Source organism: Coenobita brevimanus, chromosome 62 (genome assembly GCF_032717465.1).
Source record: "Coenobita brevimanus isolate Jiangsu-jjx chromosome 62, ASM3271746v2, whole genome shotgun sequence".
Classification (NCBI taxonomy): Eukaryota; Metazoa; Arthropoda; class Malacostraca; order Decapoda; family Coenobitidae; genus Coenobita; species Coenobita brevimanus.
Window position 1 is genome coordinate 30,373,249 of NC_137015.1, and position 21,746 is coordinate 30,394,994.

Below are 21,746 nucleotides of genomic sequence, written 5' to 3' on the forward strand. Positions count from 1 at the left end.
GTGTGTGTGTGTGTGTGTGTGTGTGTGTGTGTGTGTGTGTGTGTGTGTGTGTGTGTGTGTGTGTGTGTGTGTGTGTGTGTGTGGAGTTATTCCGACAATGAAGGGGTTAAGGATATCGGTATAAGCACTTTAGGCTCCTGTGACTCACTCTCTGCTGAACCAAATCGTTTCGTGAATTAACAAGGAATGCATTACTAGACTTATCCCGACCATGAGAGGGTTCACAATCACTAGTCTGGGTGTGACGTTTGGTACCCGTATAGATGAAGACGAAATTAGTAAAAGACGGGGAGGTGGTGGTCAAGTGGAGTAAGTGAACAGTGCCAAGGGAGTGTGGACAAGGAGCTGTATGGTTGCGGGTTCGATTCCAGCTGTCACGAAATTTGTTTAACCCTTTCTCTCCGATGACGTACAGAGGACTCAGGAGAAATTTTACGGACTGGAGGAATTGCATACACCTTTCATTAACCCCTTCAGATCGAGGCCTTTCCTAAGCGTAACCCCTTCAATCCGACGACGCATTTTGCAACTTACCCTCGCTATCTCCAGACTATTTTATTCATCTTAAGGGATTTTTCGAACTAGATCAGACAGTCATTAATAACACCTTCACTGAGAGGGCGCGTTCCTGGTCTGTATAAAACCGTCTGGCAGCAGGAAGAATAAATGTCATCGTACTGTACAGGTTAAGGAAATACACCCAGAAGTAACCAGAAATGGCCTCACTTGATTCAAGGGGCTAAGGAGATGAATGGTAAAGCCCCAGTCACACGTAGTGTACGTATCAAAATGCCAGAAAGTCCATGTATAAAAAAAAAAAAAAAAAAAAAAAAAAAACTCGTGGCCATGCGTGGTTGTACACCGAGGCATTTTCATGCGTGGCTATACGAGGAAGTCACACATACCAGAGTATACCAACGACAAAATACGAAGAAGCCACATATGGACAAGAATGACTAACACATACCTTGCATACTACCCAGCATGAGTTAGGTATGGTCCCGACTTAGCTGCGTATTATTAAGCATCCGCTGTGTACCTACTTTTGCGTGGCCACCCCCACGTAAATTTCAAACAAGGTACAATTACGTAACCCTCTCCCGTATGCCCACGCATGGCCAGGTATTTCCGCCCATGTTCAGGTAACCGTTGCGATTTACCAAGAATGAGATTGGTATTACCCCACGTATGCCCATGGATTTCAGACGTAGCTCATTAGGGGCCTCAAAATACGCACGTGTGACTGGGGCTTAAACACTACTTCCACCTTTATAATTCTCTCTCTCTCTCGTGGTATATCATAAAACCACGAGAGAGAGAGAGAGAGAAAAGCGGTGTTATTCCCAAACCAGTTCTGTGTATGACATCCCTAGAATATCACATCAGACACAGTGACCATTAATACCCAAGTGGTGGCATTTGAAGGATGATGGGAGCCAGTCCAATCTTCAGGTATGGCAGGTGGGATACTAAGGCCGGATTTACAAACTTCCATGAGGCTAAGTTAAGAATTCTCATCGTCTTGCCTTCACATATACAAATACCCAGGACTTCAATAAATAAATACATGAATAAATAAAAGTACGGTGCTAATAACGTGATAAAGAGTAGCTATATAATTGTTAACTGCTGTGGATGTTTATTTATTGCAGACATTGGCTCACATCCTTTATCGAGACAAGTGCACTCCTTGGACGTAATAAAGAAAATTACTAAATGACGGGGGGGGAGTGTGTGTGTGTGTGTGTGTGTGTGTGTGTGTGTGTGTGTGTGTGTGTGTGTGTGTGTGTGTGTGTGTGTGTGTGTGTGTGTGTGTGTGTGTGTGTATACTGAGGCGATCGACACACCCTTCAGCCAGAGGACGCTTTATAAATGTTTTTGCAATGCTATCGGTAGACTATTATATTCCACCAGAAAGTCCAAAAGAGATTAACACTTGCTCCTGTCTCAAAGGTCGTGTGAAGGCAACAATAATGAAATACTAATGAAGCCATCGTAACAAAAAGGTCAATGCATTCATGGTTTCGCAATAGATTGATCACATACCGCAGAAAAATGCATGAACAGTGTCAAATCGAAATGGCACTAAAATTATACCTTGTCCATTATTACCTGGTCCAAATTAGCCACCTCGCCAACCACGCACCTTGATCTTAAATACTCAGCTACTCCCAGATATTAACACATTTATCTATCTATCTATCTATTGCCAGATGCCTTAATTCCGTGAGGAGTGGCCACAAACAAATCGCCTCCACGTCACCCTGTTCCCCGCCATTTCACTGCCCTGCTCCCAGCTCACACACCCCTATCTCACATACCTCCACACTTCATCCCTCCACCTCATCCTCAGCCTCCCCCTCCCACTCTCCCCCTCCACTTCACTCACGTACACTCTCCTCGTCAGTCTCTCACTCTCCATCCCCTCCACATGGCCAAACCACCTCAGTGTGTTTCTCCTAACGCTTTAACACCCAGCTATTAACACACTTGCTAAGGAATGGATGTACAGATGTGGTTTAATCTTATCCTGTCACTAAGGTAAGAGAAAGAGGCTGCAAAATTACGATTCTATCCGCCAACTTAAGGTGTGTGTGTGTGTGTGTGTGTGTGTGTGTGTGTGTGTGTGTGAGAGAGAGAGAGAGAGAGAGAGGACATGGCCAATGGGGGATTAAAAATAACTCTTTCAACAATACCCAATTAACAATAACACCCCAGCATGACAGAAAACAAAACAGCAAGAGCGACATAAAAAAAAATTGAACACTAACTTGCAAAGGTCAGTGGGAATAACAACGCTGGAGAGAGAGAGAGAGAGAGAGAGAGAGAGAGAGAGAGAGAGAGAGCGGTGGGCGGGTCTGGAATGCATTAAGACGGGACATAGATGCTGAGAGGGGTGGGTGGAACGGAATGCGGTTACACACACACACACACACACACACACACACACACACACACACACACACACAAGGACGCAATCAGGTCACCCGCCTCTAACCCCTCCACCATGATAATGTCTCTCTTACATCATCATTCTCTCTCTCTCTCTCTCTCTCTCTCTCTCTCTCTCTCTCTCGTACTGCTGTTCCCAAAACTGCAGAATCCTTCTTAGGGTGACACGAAAAAATGGTCATCGTAGAGGATGGGATAATGAGAGAGAGAGAGAGAGAGAGAGAGAGAGAGAGAGAGAACATAAACTTAATTTTTAGCCATCATCATCATCACCATCATTCTCATTCAATTTCCACCAAAGCTACGAACTAAGCCAATCCATAAACAGCGAACCAAATTATCTTGTTTAAGTAAAATCCTTAGTCAATATCCCCCCTACCAACACCATCACACTCAGGAATTTTATTTTTACTAATACCAAGCGATTTGAATAAAGTACGGGACATGTTTACACCAGTCAGAAGTCATGGTATTATCTCGTTAACCTTTTCAGTGGTTTTCTCTCTCTCTCTCTCTCTCTCTCTCTCTCTCTCTCTCTCTCTCTCTCTCTCTCTCTCTCCACCAATATCAGCTTTCAGACTTTTTCTCTGATTACGCAGTTAGCTTGCGTGGCAGTGACTTGCAACACTGAAATAGTACCGCCTAGTCCCTTTGTTTACTACCAGATTATATAACCACTAGATTATATACAATTAGATTATATAACCTTCGAACTGGTGAAAACATATACACCGTTCACTATCCCTTTACCACCAGGCCTCTACCCCACGATGAATAAAATCGTCTGGATAGAGAAAAATACTCCAAATACGTCATCGTAAGGAGAGGCTTTATCTAAAATACAGTTCAACAGCGGAAACCGTGAGTACTATACCAGGCTCCTAACACCTTTTCCTACGCGATTTGTTCTGCTAATTATCATACTGTCCTCTACTGTTACATAAATCCTTCCACCCACATCCAAGAATAAGTCACTAAAGGAGAGGTGATAGGAAGCTTCCTTATCGACGAGAATAAGAATGCTAAACTCCTTAATTACAAACAGCCTCTCCTGACCTGTACAAAATCGTCTGAAGATAACAAGGACACAAAATAAATTCCGAACTTAACAAAATCGTCTGCATACAATAAAATAATAGTCTTTTGAGGTAAATAAAATGGTATGGAGATAATAAAATAATTCGAATATGAGTCACGGTACTGAATTCTAAATGCAGTCTGTAAAAAAAATAATAATAAAAAAAAAGTATGTTATTTCCGCCCGTGGTACTCTTCCTTGGCGGTGAAATGAGCGCTTGCAAAACAAAGGAAGTTGCTATGGAGGCGCGTGGACTCTGCCAGGAATGTGTGCCCTTGAAACAGACCTCACCCTCCCTTCCCTTCCTTCTACACCCCCAACCCCCCCTTCCCTTCCTTCTACACCCCCAACCCCCCCTTCCCTCCCTCTCCTTCAACCCCTCCCTCACAAGGCAACCCACATACTAAAGGCTTTGTTGGAGGAGGACGAGGAAAGGAGCCAATGCCCTTCGTACTCCTCCCCTTCCCATTTTCGCGTCACCCCCCTCCACCCTTTCCCGCCAGCTTCCCTCCTTTTTTCTCTCTATTCCTCCATTTTTTACGTCCTGCCTTTCCTTACTCCTTCCCTTTCATTTTCATTATCCTTCCTCTATTCCTCTCTCTCACGCCTCCACTTCCCATCCTCCCTCCTTTTTTTTTTTCTTTCCCATCCTTCCTCCTCTTTTTTTTTTTTCTTTCCATCTTTCTTTTCCTCTCCCTTCCATCTTCCTTCCTTCCTGTCTTTTTTCATCCTCTTCTTTCCATCCCTTCTCCCTCCTTTTTTTTTTTTTTTCACTTTCCCTCTTCATTCTCTCTCATCTCCTTCCATTCTTTCCTTTCCCTCCTCCTTTTAACCAATTTCGTTCATGTTCTTTTCTATCTCATTCATCCTTCTTTACTTCTTTCCTCTCTCTCTCTCTCTCTCTCTCTCTCTCTCTCTCTCTCTCTCTCTCTTTCTATCCTTTTCTTTCTTTCTTCGAGTGTCCTCTCCTGCAACCCTTCAAAGAGCCCGCTTAGCTCCAGCCAATCACGTCACTTGGCGGGAAAACTGCTGGCCAATGAAAGCGCTCGGTCTTTCCCGCCAAATCACGTGCACAGGAACGTGGGTGAAGTTACTCAATATTTTACCAATTTTCGCAATGACTACACCCTTCATGAGGTACTAGATAGATAGATAATGAAGATGAAGGGGAATAAATTGTTTATCTGGAAGAAATTGATGCATAGGAGGAGAGACAGAAGCGTGGGAAGCGAGATGAAGTGAGGGCGCGTGGAGATGGAGCCCAAACAATAGTGACCTTGAGACTACTACACTCGCTAGGGGTGAACCAACTGCTAATCTTATGCGAGCAGTCACCCCGTGGTCTTCCTCTCGTCCACCCCACCATCTCTCCCCTCCCCCTCACCCCTCGGAACCCCCCCTCACCTATCCTCCCCTCCCTCTTTCTTCATTCTTCCGTCCTACACCACGATCTTGTCCCTCACGACCTGTCCTAATCTTTCCATCTTCCTTTTTTATATCTTCTCTTCACAAACTTTTTCCTTCATTCTTCCCCTCACTGTCACCTTTCCCTCCTCCCTCTTCGTATTTCTTCCTTTCCTCACGATCTATTCTCATCTCTTCCTCTATCTCTTCTTTATCCTAATTTTACCTCAAGTTTCTTCCTGTACTTCCTTTCCCTCTCCTTCATTCCCATTTTCCTTCGTCATTTCTCTCGTTTCCTCCATTGTCACTTTTCATAATTTTCTCTATCCCTCCCGTTCCTATCTCTTGCCTTCCCTCTCTACCTCTTCCTCGCACTTCTTCCCCTCTTTCCTCCCTCTCTCACAGCCTACCGTAATCCTCCTTTCTTTTTCCTTCTTTTTCTTTACGATTTTTTCTTCTTTCATCCTTCCTCCCCTTCGTATCAAATTCCTCCCCTCTTACCCTTTCCTCCCTCCCGCCCTCCTTTTTCTCACCTTTCCTTACTCTTCCATTCCACCCTCTTCTCCCCTCCATGCTCTCCTCCCCTCCTCTCCCTTCTCCTTCCATCCCCTTCTTTTATCCCTCACTCATCTCCCCTCCTCTCCCCGCCCTCACCTTACCTTCCACTTCACTTCCCCCCTCCTCTCTCCTACCACTTCACTTCCCCCCTCCTCTCTCCTACCACTTCACTTCCCCTCCCCCCTCTCTCTCTCTCTCTCCCCTATTAAAATCTACAGGATGGGCGTTGAGTACACGACACTGCACACCCGGGCCTTCAGCAATGTACTGTATATACTCTCTCTCATACTGTCTTGCTCCTAAGCTCCTACAATTCTTAAACCGTAATTGGGAGTCTATCTATTAATTTTAAGGTTCGGCACCTACAAAGGACCATAAGGTCTGTGTAGTTTGGATATCTAGGTAAATCTGCATTCCAGCCCTCCAATCTGCATTCTGCCTCTCTCTCTCTCTCTCTCTCTCTCTGTGGAATGTTACGTAAAGGCTGACCTTATGTAATTATTTACTCAAATCAATTACACCACGTGACTTTCTGAGTACGGTTTTTTATCATTCTACTCAGTATAACTTCACTATTGGCGAGTTTTTATTGTTATTATTATTATTATTATTATTATTATTATTATTATTATTATTACCACTATTATTATTGCTGGTATTATCATTATTACGAATATCATTATTTGTCTACAGCCACACCCTTAGGGGTTAAGGTGTCTGGCTAGTGTAAGTAATCATGACGATTCTCACCCCATCATTGGATGGCGAAAAGGTCATGATGAGGGTGATCACTACTTCTATACTACTGCTGCTGTTACTAATATTACTATAGTACCGGTAGTACTAATAGTAGCAGTAGTACTAGTAGTAGCAGTAGAAGTAGTAGCAGTAGCAGTAATTTCCTTTAAATTGTTTATCAAACATTCCTCGTTATTCTTCCACATACCCTACGCCCCTCTTTCCACCCTACCCACCGCCTCTCACCCTTCCCCCCCCCCTGCCCCGTACCCAGCCACCCCTACATACCCTTTCGTACCCAAATGCCCTTCAACCCTCCCTCCCCCTCCTTTTTAAAATGGATACGCCCTTTAGCCCCTTACACCTCGCCCCCCTACAGAGCTCTTTGTCCTCTTTGTATCTATTTTGTCATGTTTATCTACTTAGCCGCTTGTCTATCAACCCTTCACTACGGTGGTTATTTGGTCTTCATCCTTTCCACCTTCAGACGATTTTATGGGAACCCCTCCACCGTAGTGAAGGGGTTAATGGGGGTTTTGTGTATAGTTTCTCCAGGGGTAAATAGTCTGGCTGTGGCAAGAAATTTATACAGTACTGTTGTTAGACGTTACTGTAGTCATGAGTTTACTCTCTCTCTCTCTCTCTCTCTCTCTCTCTCTCTCTCTCTCTCATGACTATATTTAAGTATTTATAGAAGTATTCATATTTGAGCGTTCTTTTGTTCCCCTAAATTCATATTTGTATATTTTTAATTACCCTTCCCCATTAGGTATATGGACTGAGGTAGGTAGATGGAGAGAGAGAGAGAGAGAGAGAGAGAGAGAGAGAGAGAGAGAGAGCCATGGCAACATACTCTCTTCCGGTGAGAGTAAAGGAAGTTATTAATATGACCGCGAGCGTTTACTGAGAAACAGAGGATGTGGACGGAAGATGGGCAGGAAAAATGGAGTGGAGAGAGATGGGAGGGGGAAGGAATGGAGAGCGGGAAGAAGGGAGCGAAAGGTGCACCACGGAAGGAAGAGGCTACACTGTGGGCTGCAGAGATGAAAGAGGAAGAAAAGGTGACTGAGGGGGCCGGGAGGGGGGGGGGAATCTGACGGAGAGGCTGAGTGAGAGAAGTGCATAGCAACCGAGAGGGGATGAGTCAGTGGCTTGGTCCGTTTGGCACTGGGATCGAGCCCTTTGACTGCTACTATGTTTGTGGCGTGGACGGTAGCAGACTAACACTTGCCCTTAACAAAATAGCCAAATGTTCGCCATGGCACTGTCTCCTATATTTCTACATCTGTGCTCTATATCTCTTCCACAACAACTATCGTGTATGTTGTATTTCACCGTCTGTGCTTTGTATCCGTCCCACCCTCCTCTACTATATACCACCAGCTTTTGTTTCACCGTCTGCGCCTTGCAATAGTCGTACCCTCTTCTTAATTAACACCCTATCACTACCTTACAACAAGGAAGGATGGAGGCAGTGGCGAAAGCAAAAGCACAGAAGGCAGAGAGGGAAGGGAAAATGCATGAGAGAGAGAGAGAGAGAGAGAGAGAGAGAGAGAGAGAGAGAAGGGTGCATAGGGTAGAGAGGGCAGAGCGGGAGGGAAGAAGAGAAAAAAAAGTGAGAGAAAGATAAGAGCATTGTGGGAAGGCAAAACCCCTTTGTATGGGCGATGGTAAGAGGGGAGAAGTGCACCGGAGAAAGGGTGTAAAGAAAGGGGGAGGGCATGGAGAGAATGGAGGTGCATTGAGGGAGAGATGGAGAGGAAAGGGGGCTCACCTAACTCATTTCCTTTGTCCCCGCGCGCGCCAATTTGAATAGCACAATGAATCGAAATCGGACACCCCTTATTTCAGACGCAATTTTAACCCCCTTGCGTGGGCTATGACACGTCCAAATCTGCGTCACATTTGCGTGTGGGGTACCAGGGTCTAACTACGCACCAATGGCTTTGTTGCTGGACGCGTTGGCTGTGAATTATTTATGGAATTCGCGAAGGAAGAGGAAAAAAACAAAGACCTGGCAACTCCGCACTTAGCTCAAGTTCATGGTCGTACGCCGTGAGCTGCCATTTGTGGATTCATTTCTCCTTTTTCTCGCCACTATCTCACCATGTCTCTCTTCGCTTACCTACCCATTACAAAAAATACATAATCCCACCCCCTCCAGTCCGATAATGATGTAGGGATTGTGTTTGTCTAGGCGGGTTTTTGTGTGGGGTACATTTAAGGGTTGCCAACGGTCAGCCACCCGGACCTACCCGACTTGCGTAACATTTGTCAAGCGGTGTTGGGAAAAAAAAAAAAAAAAAAAAAAACTTGAGGGGAGTGTACACAGTTCTCCATATCCGGCGAGGAAGAGATGCTGGAAGGAGAGATAAATGGGAAGGAAGTGTGGCAGGGAGGAAGACTGAGAGAAAGATGGAAGAGAACGGGGAGTGAAAGGAAAGGAAAGGAAGATCATGGAGCGAGAGGAATCTGCGAAAGGAAGGAGGAGATGGAAGAAAAGGAAGGCTGAAAGGAAGGAAAGCAAGGAAAGAAGATCCAGCGAAAGGATGATGGGAAAGAGAAGAAAAGGGGGAGAGGAAGACAAGCAGAGAAAAGGGAACGGGGAAAGAAGGAGGGGAGGGGAAGTAGAAATTATGGAAGATGGAAAGAGAAGGTAGAGGAAAAGGGGTGAAGAAATGGCTGAAAAAAGGATGAAAGAGAACAGTGGGGGGATAAAATGAATTAACACACGAGTATAAAATGAAAGTACACCGGAATGAACACATAAAAAAGTTTAATTTGAAAGACAGGGTGAGAGGACAGAAAAAGGAAAATGAGGACCAAGAGGGACATTTAACCCATGACTACTTCGATTTCTCTCAGCTGAATAAAATCGTCTGGAGTTAGCCTAAGTAAAATCCTCGGTGTACTACTAGCAAAGATTTTTCGTTTTTGTGGCCTCTATACGTTTGCTACGGATTTATGTTATCAGAATAAAATCGTCTGGTGGTGAGAATACATCAATCGCAGAGAATGGATTAAATTTCTGGAAGCAGGAGAGAGAGAATGGGGGGGGGAATGGGGATGACCGAAGGAGGGAAAGATAAATATCAGGGCCTTGATAAACATAGGAGGATGTGGAGAGAAAACGAAGCGAAGAAACTGATAAAGGAAGGAGTAAAGGAGAAGGAAGTAAGAGGGAAAAAGGAACCAAAAATGGACGCGAAACTATAATGGCAAGTGAGGTAAAAGAAATAAACAAGAACGCGATAAGTCAGACAGAGAAGCAAAAATCAACAGGAAAGGTAGGAAAAGGAAAAGACAAGAAGGACTGCGAGAAAGTGAGAAAACAGGAGAGAGAGAGAGAGAGAGAGAGAGAGAGGAACAAATGGAAAGGGACGAAAGGGACCAGATAGGAAGGAAGGCGAGAAAGTAAGAATAGGGAAAGTGCGCGAGTGAAAGGAAGAGGAAGGGAAGTGAGTGAAAGAAGGCGAGTGAATGGAAGAGGAAGGAAAGTGAGTGAATGAAAAGAGAAAGTGGGCGAGTGAAAGGAAGTGAATGGACGAAAAGAGTGAATGTGGGCGAGTGAAAGGAAGAGGAATGGAAGTGAGTGAAAGAAAAATCAACTGTGAGGGGGTTGGGGGAGCCTCGTTTAAACCCCCGCCAGGTACGGATGGACGCGTTTCCGTTGACCACATTACCAGTTTTGAAGGCATCACAGAACCCAGAGTAAAGGTCAGCTAAAAGACGTGTGTACAACCAGCGTGCTTCCCGCCAAACCTGAAAATGTTCGCCCTTATTCTTCAGATCTGTCTACTATTTCGCAATGTACAGTCGACCTAAAAAGTGATGGCAGAGTATGCAGGGATTTTCGACCAGCGATAAAGCACATACAATAGAGTGACTGAAGCATTCTGAAACTATTGTCATCACTTACGGGGCGACTGTATGAAAAGGCTGAATAAGTCTGCTGAAGTCCCTTACAGAGAAGACTGAACACGAGAATGCAAAAGATAATGAGGTAATAGGTAAAAGGGAAGACAAATTGAGGAAAAGTTTTAAAGGTCTAATGAGGAAGTTATTAGTTTCAATGAAGACTAGACAGGGGAGAATAGAAAATGTTGCTATACGAGTGCTACGTGCCCTCCGTAACTATGGCAGAAATGCAATCAACAATGAAACAGTGGCAGCAGAAAGAATAATATACCTGGAGAGAGAGAGAGAGAGAGAGAGAGAGAGAGAGGGGAAAGGCAAACCATGATTCATATATACAAGGAAGACGGTGCTCTGTGGTCAGTAGACAAAAGCTCTGATGCCGCACTCCGAAACCTTTAACTGGCGCTGAGGAGGGCAAAGTCTTAACTATTTTACATGACTGGCGAAACACATGATGGAAAATAGAAGGCTTGACGTTTCTACCTGGCTGTTAATTACGCTAAGAAATGTAACTCTTTCTGACCATCACAGGTGTTTTCAAAAATGACCCCGACAAACCAAGGCAAACCTCGTTAACTCAACTTTTTTGTTTTGTTTTTGTGTCCGACTCTGGGCATAGGTTTCACAGCCTGCTCTGAAGGCCCAGTAGTCCTCCTACATACCATACACCTCTCTACATGTCACCACTTCATACAGGACTGGTGTGTCATACAGGACTGGTGTATTGGTACCAGCGGGGGTACTTTTATGACATGTCGGCGGGTCATCTGGTAGATCACGAAAGTCTGCTTTTATGAAATTCAAATCCTTAAACTGTTCCCTGCCCCAGCCGGGATTCGAACCTGGGTCCATCAGGACTGCAGGCCGCCTCTCTACCGATTTAGCCACCGAACGTACCCATACATGTGCCTTAGTGATTTATCATCTGATTATTCATTTTACTACTTTCTCATTCACGTTATTCAAACTGGTGGCTTATAAAGTATTAAAGAATGTTACTTTTCCTTTCAGTCTTTCCTATAAAATTTCGATGTCAGCTTTTCCATTCTGCATGGTGGTTTTTCTCACTTTTCTTTGTCACTTTTAACTGGAGGGCTTAGAGGCGGGGGGAGCCTCCTTGCTTTACTATTCTTATCCTTCAGCATCTCGAATTAGATCTTGTAGTCATAGTCTACTCTGTAACAAGCAGCCTCGAAAGGACCACAAGGTCTGTTGCTGTGTGCTTTCCTTTGTACTCCTTTCTACTACCCTTCGTGTACCCAGTGTTAATAAGGTGGGACTCCGTGGGATGAACCCCCCCTTCTCTCTCTCTCTCTCTCTCTCTCTCTCTCTCTCTCTCTCTCTCTCGAATGAAAGAACAAAACCGTGACCGCCCATAGGATTGGATGTCCCAGGGCAGAGTGGCACAAAAGAACGCCCAAATCAAGATCCATTCATTCTGAGATGCTGTTCGTAAGACTGGAGGCCACAGGCAGTGGAAAAAAAAAACAACAACAACGAAAACTGCTCCTGGGTAGAGAAGTTGTGTACAGTATGAGACGTAGGAAACGGTTATACGTTGAATAAAATATGAAAAAGGGCGAGTGTGGACTGGTCGTTAATAGGAGAAAAACCGTCATTTTGAATTATCCAGTAATGTCCGTTTAATAGTTCTATACGATACTATTTATTTATTTACTTATTTATTTATTTATTCTTCCTACCGCCACATGACTTTCTTCAGCTTAAAAGAGAACTAACATCGTAAATAAACCAAGGTACTCGTTATTAATATATGGTTTTCCGTAATGTAGCGTTCAAATTCAAACGCCTTCCTCCCGATCCGTTACATCTTCTTCAAGCGCTGCGAGGAAAAACAAGACGCACAGGAAGTATTTAATTAACCTGCAAATGTGACGAGAAAAATGTCATGTATTTTGAACAGGAAGAAGCAAATATTTACATTTACGCGGAGGAATTCAAGCGTTTGGGAAATAGTGGTGATATTTTAGGGCGAAAATACTCAAAATCTTCACTGGCGACTTCGCTGTTGTTATTATTATTATTATTATTATTATTATTATTATTATTATTCGTTGTTGTTGTTGTTGTAGTATTAGTAGCAGCAGTAGTAGTAGTGGTGGAACGGAAGGAAATGACAATGAACATGGGATCGAAAGACAAAACACTAAATTGAGAGAGAGAGAGAGAGAGAGAGAGAGAGAGAGAGAGAGAGAGAGAAGAAGAAAAAGAAGAAGAAAAAAAGCGTGAGAGGAAGAAAGAGAAGTGGAGACAAAGCAACCGCCGCTCACATCTCAACCGCTGATTCAAACATGGGCATTCAAACGCGCCAAACCGTCGCTCCCATCCCTTCCAACTTCTTTCTTCTTTCCCTCCAAATTAATCTTCCCTCCTTTCCATCCCTCTCCCTAGCTCACATATTATACCTAAACCTTCTATCTCAACCTTAACACATTCAAATCCCTTCAAAAGTCAGAGATAACAACGGAAATGGATGAATATAACTGCGCGTCGTGAGTCTCGGGGTGAATGCACTGGGACACAACAACAACATGCAGTTCCCGCCAAAATTTGCGCGGGAACTCTGCCTCGACCCCGCTATAACCTTCAAGAGGCCCTTCACTGTGGCGGGGTTAGATGACCGTATAAATAGATACAGATGGAATTAAAAGTATGTCATTACGTATCCATGGCGCGGGATTAAGCTGTGTATTCTTTTACATGTTTGGTACAATCAGTATGCATTAATGGGTACAACAATAGGAAAATCAATACTTAGGTTGCAGAACATATCTAATAAAAAAAAATACACGAACTACCTCTACCAATAATAATAATAATAATAATAATAATAATACAGATCAATGAGGAGCACTACTAAAGATAGGAAAAAGAATGAACTTTATCATTCACTATTATAATCATTATTAACTATTATTATTATTATTATTATTATTATTATTATTATTATTAGCAACACTCACCACTAACGCCCTTTCTGTGCTGATCTGTGAAAAGAAAAGGCATTATTAAATACATTCAAATTCATACTGAAAGGAACAAGTATTTTTCAATAAACTGTAAAACTTATACTAACAGTTAAAAATATAATAATGCTAATAACGATCACCATCATCATCATTAATTATATACAACTACAAAAAGATCGACTACGCTATGTATGCGGTAGACGACCTTGACAGTAAATGCGCGCGAATTTATACACCAACAAAACCCAAGAAGAGTAATTTTACATTTACCAAATCAAAACGGTAACCATACCAAATTTGGAGGTAATCGGTTCTATAGTTGAAGATACGAAGCCTAAAACAAACTCACGTGTTCACAAATACACAAATGTCAAGTTCCATTCAAATTTTAATTCTGACAACAATTCGTCCAATATTTGTGGCCACAGATCCTGGAATGGACTGATATGAATTCTGGAACACATTCTTACATTAGGTACTCGTGTGTGTGTGTGTGTGTGTGTGTGTGTGTGTGTGTGTGTGTGTGTGTGTGTGTGTGTGTGTGTGTGTGTGTGTGTGTGTGTAAAGTATAAATGGCATCTCTGGCCGTACTGGCTACACACACACACACACACACACAGATGGGGCAAGAGTACATGCGGTCCTGGTATCTGTAGTGGCAGGCAAGGGTAAGCGGGTGATAAGGGAGGCTGGAGGCATTTCCGCGCCAGTCTGGATAAACACCCAGATTAACCCCTTCTCTCTCTCTCTCTCTCTCTCTCTCTCTCTCTCTCTCTCTCTCTCTCTCTCATATGCTGGCTATCTCCCGCCCTCTCGTTCTGAAGGGGTTAGTGAGGCTGTATCCAACCCCTCCAGTCCAGTCTCTCACGTTGAATAAAATCGTCTGTGGGAAGCAAATGCGTCATCGGACTGAAGAGATGTCTGGAGATAAAGATGGAATGACTAACATGAATACGTAAACATAAACAGATAAGCCGACAGATAGACAGAGATAGATAGATAAATAGCCAGATAGATAGACGCGTACAGAGGCCGAGTGTAGAGGTAAGTGGCCACGTGGAGGGATGTCAAGGAGTGGAGAGGTGTGGGTGGAGGGAGGGAGGGCTGGGAAGAGGAGTGGAGGGATAGGTGGTGTGGAGGGTGAGGTGGATGAAGTTCCCTCCTAGATGTATGCTCTCTTTGTTAGCCTTCCACCTCTCTCTCTCTCTCTCTCTCTCTCTCTCTCTCTCTCTCTCTCTCTCTCTCTCTCATTCTTGTTTAATCACCTTCGCTTTATGCATTTTGTTATACCTTCTATTTTGCCCTCGGTCTTCCTCTCCCCAATCTCCCATCGTTCCGTTCAATCCGACCAAGCGATTTTACTCAGGTTCGAAAAAGCGTCTCCAAATCTTGTAATAAAACCGTCTGGAGATAGTACGTAAGAAATAAAAGGTCCTCGGAATGAAGGGGTTAACTCTTCCATCTCACTCTCCATCTTCCTCTCCTGCTTCTCACAACCCTCTTAATGAAGTGACAGGCGGCCATACTTGAAGCGTGAAAGTGTTCAGGCGAGAAAGCTTGGTAATGATATTTTTAGCTAAAGGACGTGTGCCATCCCACATGCCTGATAGTAATGGAAACTTTGAAATAGCACATCTTATTTTAAAAAGTATATGTTATCAATTTAGGGGCTTCGGATCCTCACGTCGAAGCAAGGGAGGTCACACACTAGACTTATTGTACACACACACACACACACACACACACACCTTTGGCCTCTTTAGCAATATGTTGGCGGATTTGATAAAAGCCACTAATATAACAGATATTATTTTTCCATTAGCTTTCCAACGGCGTGCATAGCTCAGCTGTAACTTTACTCGTTGGAGTAAGCGATGCGAGCGAGAACACAAACATGTAGTACTGTGAATGCCTATACCAAGCACAGCACCAAAACTGTTTTTCAGTATACTTCAGCGAATCTACGCACATTGTAGGAAAACTTATCGAAAAAATAACAGCTGTAACTTTCGTGGCCATTCTCAAATTAGCCTGCATACTGATAAAAAGAGTCCCCAACCCCCCCCCCAACCCCCCCCCCCAAAAAAAAAAAAAAAAAAAAAAAAAAAAACACGCCGAAGCAAGCACAAAGCTTGAGAAAACTGTGATCCGCCATGGTATGACAAGAAGGTCCCAAACCCGTAAACTAATAATATGCACCTTCTTAAACAGGTGTTCAGTGTGTTCATTAGTATCAGCCAAGTGGGATGGGTCACTGTGTCTTTTAGTTAAAATAAAAATATACAATGTTTGCTCGCTTGAACTTCTTCCACATTTTTCCAGTGAGGGCGCCAAGAACTTGTTAGTTTCCGAGATAACAGTTTTGGTGCTCAATTTAGCGCTTGTTGTTTCCTTCTTTCTTTCTTCTTCTTAAGCAATATGGCGGCGTATTTTGAGATATGTCATTTAAGTAACTCGTATTACTTTTCCACAATCTTCCCAACGATGTAGGTAGATGTGCGTTGTTTTAATAATAGCCGCAATAGTAATTTCGATGCTGTGCTTGGTACATGCAAGCACTGTCTACTACTCGTACCTGTTTAAAAGTGTTCTCGCTCAGGAATGTCTTGGAACAGAATGGGTTAGCAGAGAATGCTTATAATCCCACAACCACGAGGTTTTCCGTGGGATGAATAAAAGCGCCTGGCGGTCGCAATAATACTGATGACAAACGTCTATGCAATGATGGGTTTGAGGAAAAATCAACATCCATGCAACGGCCGCGGCATGAACTCGTCACCTTACAAACCACAGTCCACTCCACCACCACCACCTCCTCCTCCTCCCCATCTTCCGGTATATTAACCCTTTGAGGCGTAACGTTCCTCTCATGAATAAAGTTGTCGGGAATTACCAAGAACAAAGTAACCCTACAGACGATTTTCTTTTCAACTCCCTCCTTAATGAAATCGTCTGACGTCTGCCGGAATAAAACAGATGGATCGTATTTTGCAGAGTTAAAAAATGCATAAAGTTTCCAAGGCTTAATCACGTTTGCTTGGATGTGTGGTTTACATGCACAAGGCAATCTGGGCACAGTTCAGTGTCTTGTTAGTTGGTTCTTATTTGGTTACTGTTTTTCCTGTTTATAGAGCCGACGCAATCCATTCGTAATACTGGAAAAAAGGTGATGATGATGATGATGATAATGACTGGTGGTGGTGGTGGTGGTGGTGGTGGTGGTGGTGGTGGTGGTGGTGGTGGTGGTGGTGGTGGTGATGATGATGATGATGATGATGATGATGATGATGATGATGATGATGATGATGATGATGATGATAGCAGAAATATGATGATAACGATGAAAATAAGAACTATGCTGATAATTCACTGATAACACCGACACTTCCCAGTAGAAATGATGATGATGATAATGAAGATGATGATGATGATGATGATGAGAGAGAGAGAGAGAGCTATAACATACAAAATATGGGGCATTCAATATATTATAGCCATTAATAAAGGGTGGAATAGCTTGAAGAATAACAATATAGAAAGTTGTGGTAATATACTGCAGTGATATGTTTAGCTGGATTAACGAGTACACTTGTTACTTTATCATACCCTCCCCTCTCTCTCTCTCTTATACACACACACACATAACACACACATACACGCAAGCACACAAACACACACGTGCACGCGCGCTTGATTCTCTCTCTCTCTCTCTCTCTCTCTCTCTCTCTCTCTCTCTCTCTCTCTCTCTCTCTCTCTCTCTCTCCACCTCAGCCACTGATAACTTGTACTGTGTTTAACACCGGCAGTTTAAACTCCAAGCAAAGTCGGCCATTTTGGATCCATACACCCTTTCACCTTGGCCTGAAGAGATATGGATAGGTTGACGAAGGAACCCACTTCACCTGACTTCCTGCACCTCACCTGACTTCCCTTGACGTCACCTGACCTCAGCAAGCAAGAGATCCTTCCATAAAACATATATATACACAGCCATTAGGGAAAAGGAAACATTTACACACAAAACCACATGCTATATTCTGATGCAATGTGATCTGATTTTCTAACGCAAGCTTATAAAACACCCAACCACCGATCCGGCTCCGGACTCGATTACTGATAAGAATTTGTTTGGACCCAACCAGACGGATGTATTCGTTGCAAGTGAACTAGTAGTAGTAGTAGCAGTAATGGTATCAGTAGTAGTAGTAGTAGCAGTGGTAGTGGTACTACTACTACTACTATTACTATTTTTTTTATACCACTACTAGCAGCAGCAACAGATGTAGTAGTAGCAGTAGTAGTAGTTGCAATCACAGGCTTATCTGAATGCGAACCCAATGGACTGTGAAATTGCCCTCCTCCTGCAGGTCACCGCCCTCCTTTCGGGGATGGGGATGGAGCTTACAGCCGTGTTCTTGAAAATAATCCCTTCCCAGAACTTTCCCTTCCCGTCGAAGGAGTTTTGATTTCCATCGGTAGACTGTAGCACCAGTCGAACAGGGCAGTACTCCCGAGGTGGATGGAAAGCTGATGACACGGAGTGCTGGAGCTCCCGTTTCATCAGCCCTCAGGACTAGTTCCTAACCATCCCCCTTTGCTGAACTTTTTCAGTGTCTCAATTACACAGAGAGTAGGCCAGCATGCTCTCCAGTACCAATTTCTCTAACTATCTACACCAAACTACATGCACAGGACACACTACACTTCCTTTTCCAAAATTCAGAAAATTATGGCGTCTCATCACCAAGCCTCGGAGTCCCCAGAGGAGTGGACCATAAATGCCCCCACCATCCGCCCCTCTCCCGGTGACGACTCGGGGTGCCTGGAACCAATGTCTGACTCTCTTCTTCTTCATTTCTGCAACATTCGCGGCCTTTCCTCTAACTTTCGCTCTGTTGAGCACCACCTCTCCTCCTCTAAACCTCACCTTCTTTTTCTAACTGAGACTCAGCTGTCTGAGGCAACTGACAGCAAACCCTTTTCTGTATCCTCCTACTTTCTCTATACTCATTTCAAAGCCAAAGGTGGCTGTTGTGTATATATACGCAACGACTTATCTTGCTCTCGTGTTCCTGAACTCGATTCTTCTGAATTCTCTACACTCTGGCTTCGGCTTTCCTGTCATTCTCTGCCTAAATATATCTGTGCTGTTTACTTATCCCCTAATTCTACTGACTATCAAAAATTCTTCGACTATCTTACTTCTATGATGGAACACATTCTATCCACTCCTTTCTCTGAAATCTCCATTCTAGGAGATTTCAATGTTCACCACCACCTTTGGCTCTCCTCTCCTTTCACTGATCCACCTGGTGAACAAGCCTACATCTTTTCTATCCTTAATGACCTTGAGCAGCTTGTACAGCACCCTACCCGTATCCCTGACCGCCTTGGAGAGAACTCCAACATACTTGACCTCTTCCTCACAACTAATCCTTCTGCTTACTCTGTTAATCTTTTCTCTCCGTTGGGCTCCTCCGATCACAACTTTATCACCTTAACCTGTCCTATCACTCCGGTACGGCCTGTGGACCCTCCAGGGAAACGACGTCTGTGGAATTTTGGAGCTGCGGACTGGGAAGCCCTCAGGCAGTACTTCTTTGATTTTCCCTGGAATGATTATTGTTTCCATGGCCGTGAGCCATCTGAGTGTGCCTTGCGCATTACGGAGGTTATTCTCTCGGGCATGGAAGCATACATTCCTTTCTCATATCCTTTGGCTAAAGCAAGAAAGCCTTGGTTTAATCACGCTTGTTCTAATGCTGTCCACAACAAGGAGAGGGCCTACAAAAGGTACCGGAGCCAACCAACCCCTGAATCACATCATCTTTACGTTCTGCCCGGAATCGTGCTAAGTCTGTTCTTCGCTCTGCTAAAAATAATTTCATCCATACTAAATGCTCTCAACTCTCCAACTCGAATTCTTCCCGCTCTGGCACCTTGCCAAAAACCTTTCTAACAACTTGACCTCATCATCCTTCCCTCCTCTTTTCTACTCTGATGGTTCTGTAGCTATTTCTTCTACTGATAAAGCACATCTCTTCGCACAGACTTTCTCCTCCAATTCCACCTTAGACGATTCCGGTGCTGTTCCTCCATCACTTCCCCCCTCTGACTTCCTCATGGCTGACATTAAAATTTCTTCAGCTGATGTATTTTCTGCCATCACTGGCCTCAGTACTAACAAGGCATATGGGCCTGACGGGGTCCCTCCTGTTGTTCTCAAGAACTGTGCTTCTGTGCTTACACCCTGCCTAGGCAAACTCTTTTGCCTTTGTCTGTCAACTAGTACCTTCCTTCTTGCTGGAAGTTTGCTCTCATTCAGCCATCCCCAAAGAAGGGTGACCACTCCCAACCCTCCAACTATCGTCCAATTGCTTTAACGTCCTGTATTTCAAAAGTTTTCGAGTCAATTCTCAATAGAAAAATTTTAAGGCATCTTTCCTATCACAACCTTCTTTCCGATCGTCAGTACGGGTTCCGTCAGGGATGCTCCACTGGCGATCTTCTCACCTACCTTTCAGACTCCTGGTCATCCTTCCTTCGGGACTTTGGCAAAAGCTTTGCCATTGCACTTGACATCTCAAAGGCTTTCGATCGAGTCTGGCATAAATCTTTAATTTCCAAACTGCCCTCCTACGCTTTCTATCCTTCTACCTGTGCCTTCATCGCTAGCTTCCTTTCTGGTCGTTCTATATCCGCTGTTGTAGACGGCCATCGTTCTTCTCCTAGATCTATCAACAGTGGTGTTCCTCAGGGCTCTGTCCTATCACCAACTCTCTTCCTTTTATTCATCAATGATCTTCTAAGCTGTACATCTAACCCTATCCACTCATATGCTGATGCCTCCACACTTCACCTTTCCATTCAGTTCCCGCAACGCCCATCTCAACAGTTACTTCAACAAACAAGGGATGAGGCTATGGTACTCCTAATGTCTGACTTGGCTCGTATCTCTGACTGGGGTAAAAATAATATGGTTGTTTTTAATGCATCTAAGACTCAGTTCTTACACCTATCAACCCGACAAAATCTTCCACAGGTATACCCACTAATGTTTAATAATATTCAGCTTAATCCTGCATCATCCTTGAACATGCTTGGGGTTTCATTTACTCGGGACTTAACTTGGAAAGATCATATTACATCTCTTGTAAAATCTGCTTCCAAGAGATTGGGTGTGTTAAGCCGACTCCGCTCTTTCTTTACCCTTGCACAATTGTTGACTCTATACAGGGGTTTTATCCGCCCCTGTGTGGAGTACAACTCTCACGTGTGGGGAGGCTCCCCACATACAGCTCTTCTCAATAGGGTGGAGTCAAAGACTTTTCATCTTATTAACTCTCCTCCTCTTACTGACTCCCTTCAACCTCTGTCTCTTCGCCGCACTGTTGCATCTTTATCTCTTTTCTATTGCTACTTTAATGGTCACTGCTCCTCTGAACTATCTGCTTGCATTCCTCCACCTCTACAACGGGCGCGTAGCACCCATCTGGCAGCAAACTCTCATCCCTTGTCTGTCCAACTCTCTAATGCAAGAGTTAACCATTACTCCCAGTCTTTCATTTATGCAACAGGTCAACTCTGGAACTGTCTCCCTCTGTCTGTATTTCCTGCTGCCTATGATCTCCAATCTTTCAAACGCAGTGTGTCCAGGCATCTCAAAATGATCAGATCTTGAATTTGGCTCTCTATTGTATTTTGTTGTTCTCTTGGAGGGAACTGTTACTGCGGGCTCATGGCCTTTGATTCCTTCTTCCTCGCATATATATATATATATATATATATATATATATATATATATATATATATATATATATATATATATATATATATATATATAACAGAATCCCTTGGAAGGGAAGGGAAAATGTTCAGGTTGGTAGCCCTGTTAAGCTAATCGACCCATCCTGCTGATATTTGGTATGGTGGAGCGTTAGATTTATAAACTAATACATCACAAAACGCTTATCTCGTGCTGGATAATGAAAATACAACACATCTGAAATGTGGGAGGTCACCACTACATCCATACTGTTGGTTTGTATTCAGCCATAAATGCCATTCTGGCTAACACCGCAGCAGTGTTCACTCCTCAAGACAATATT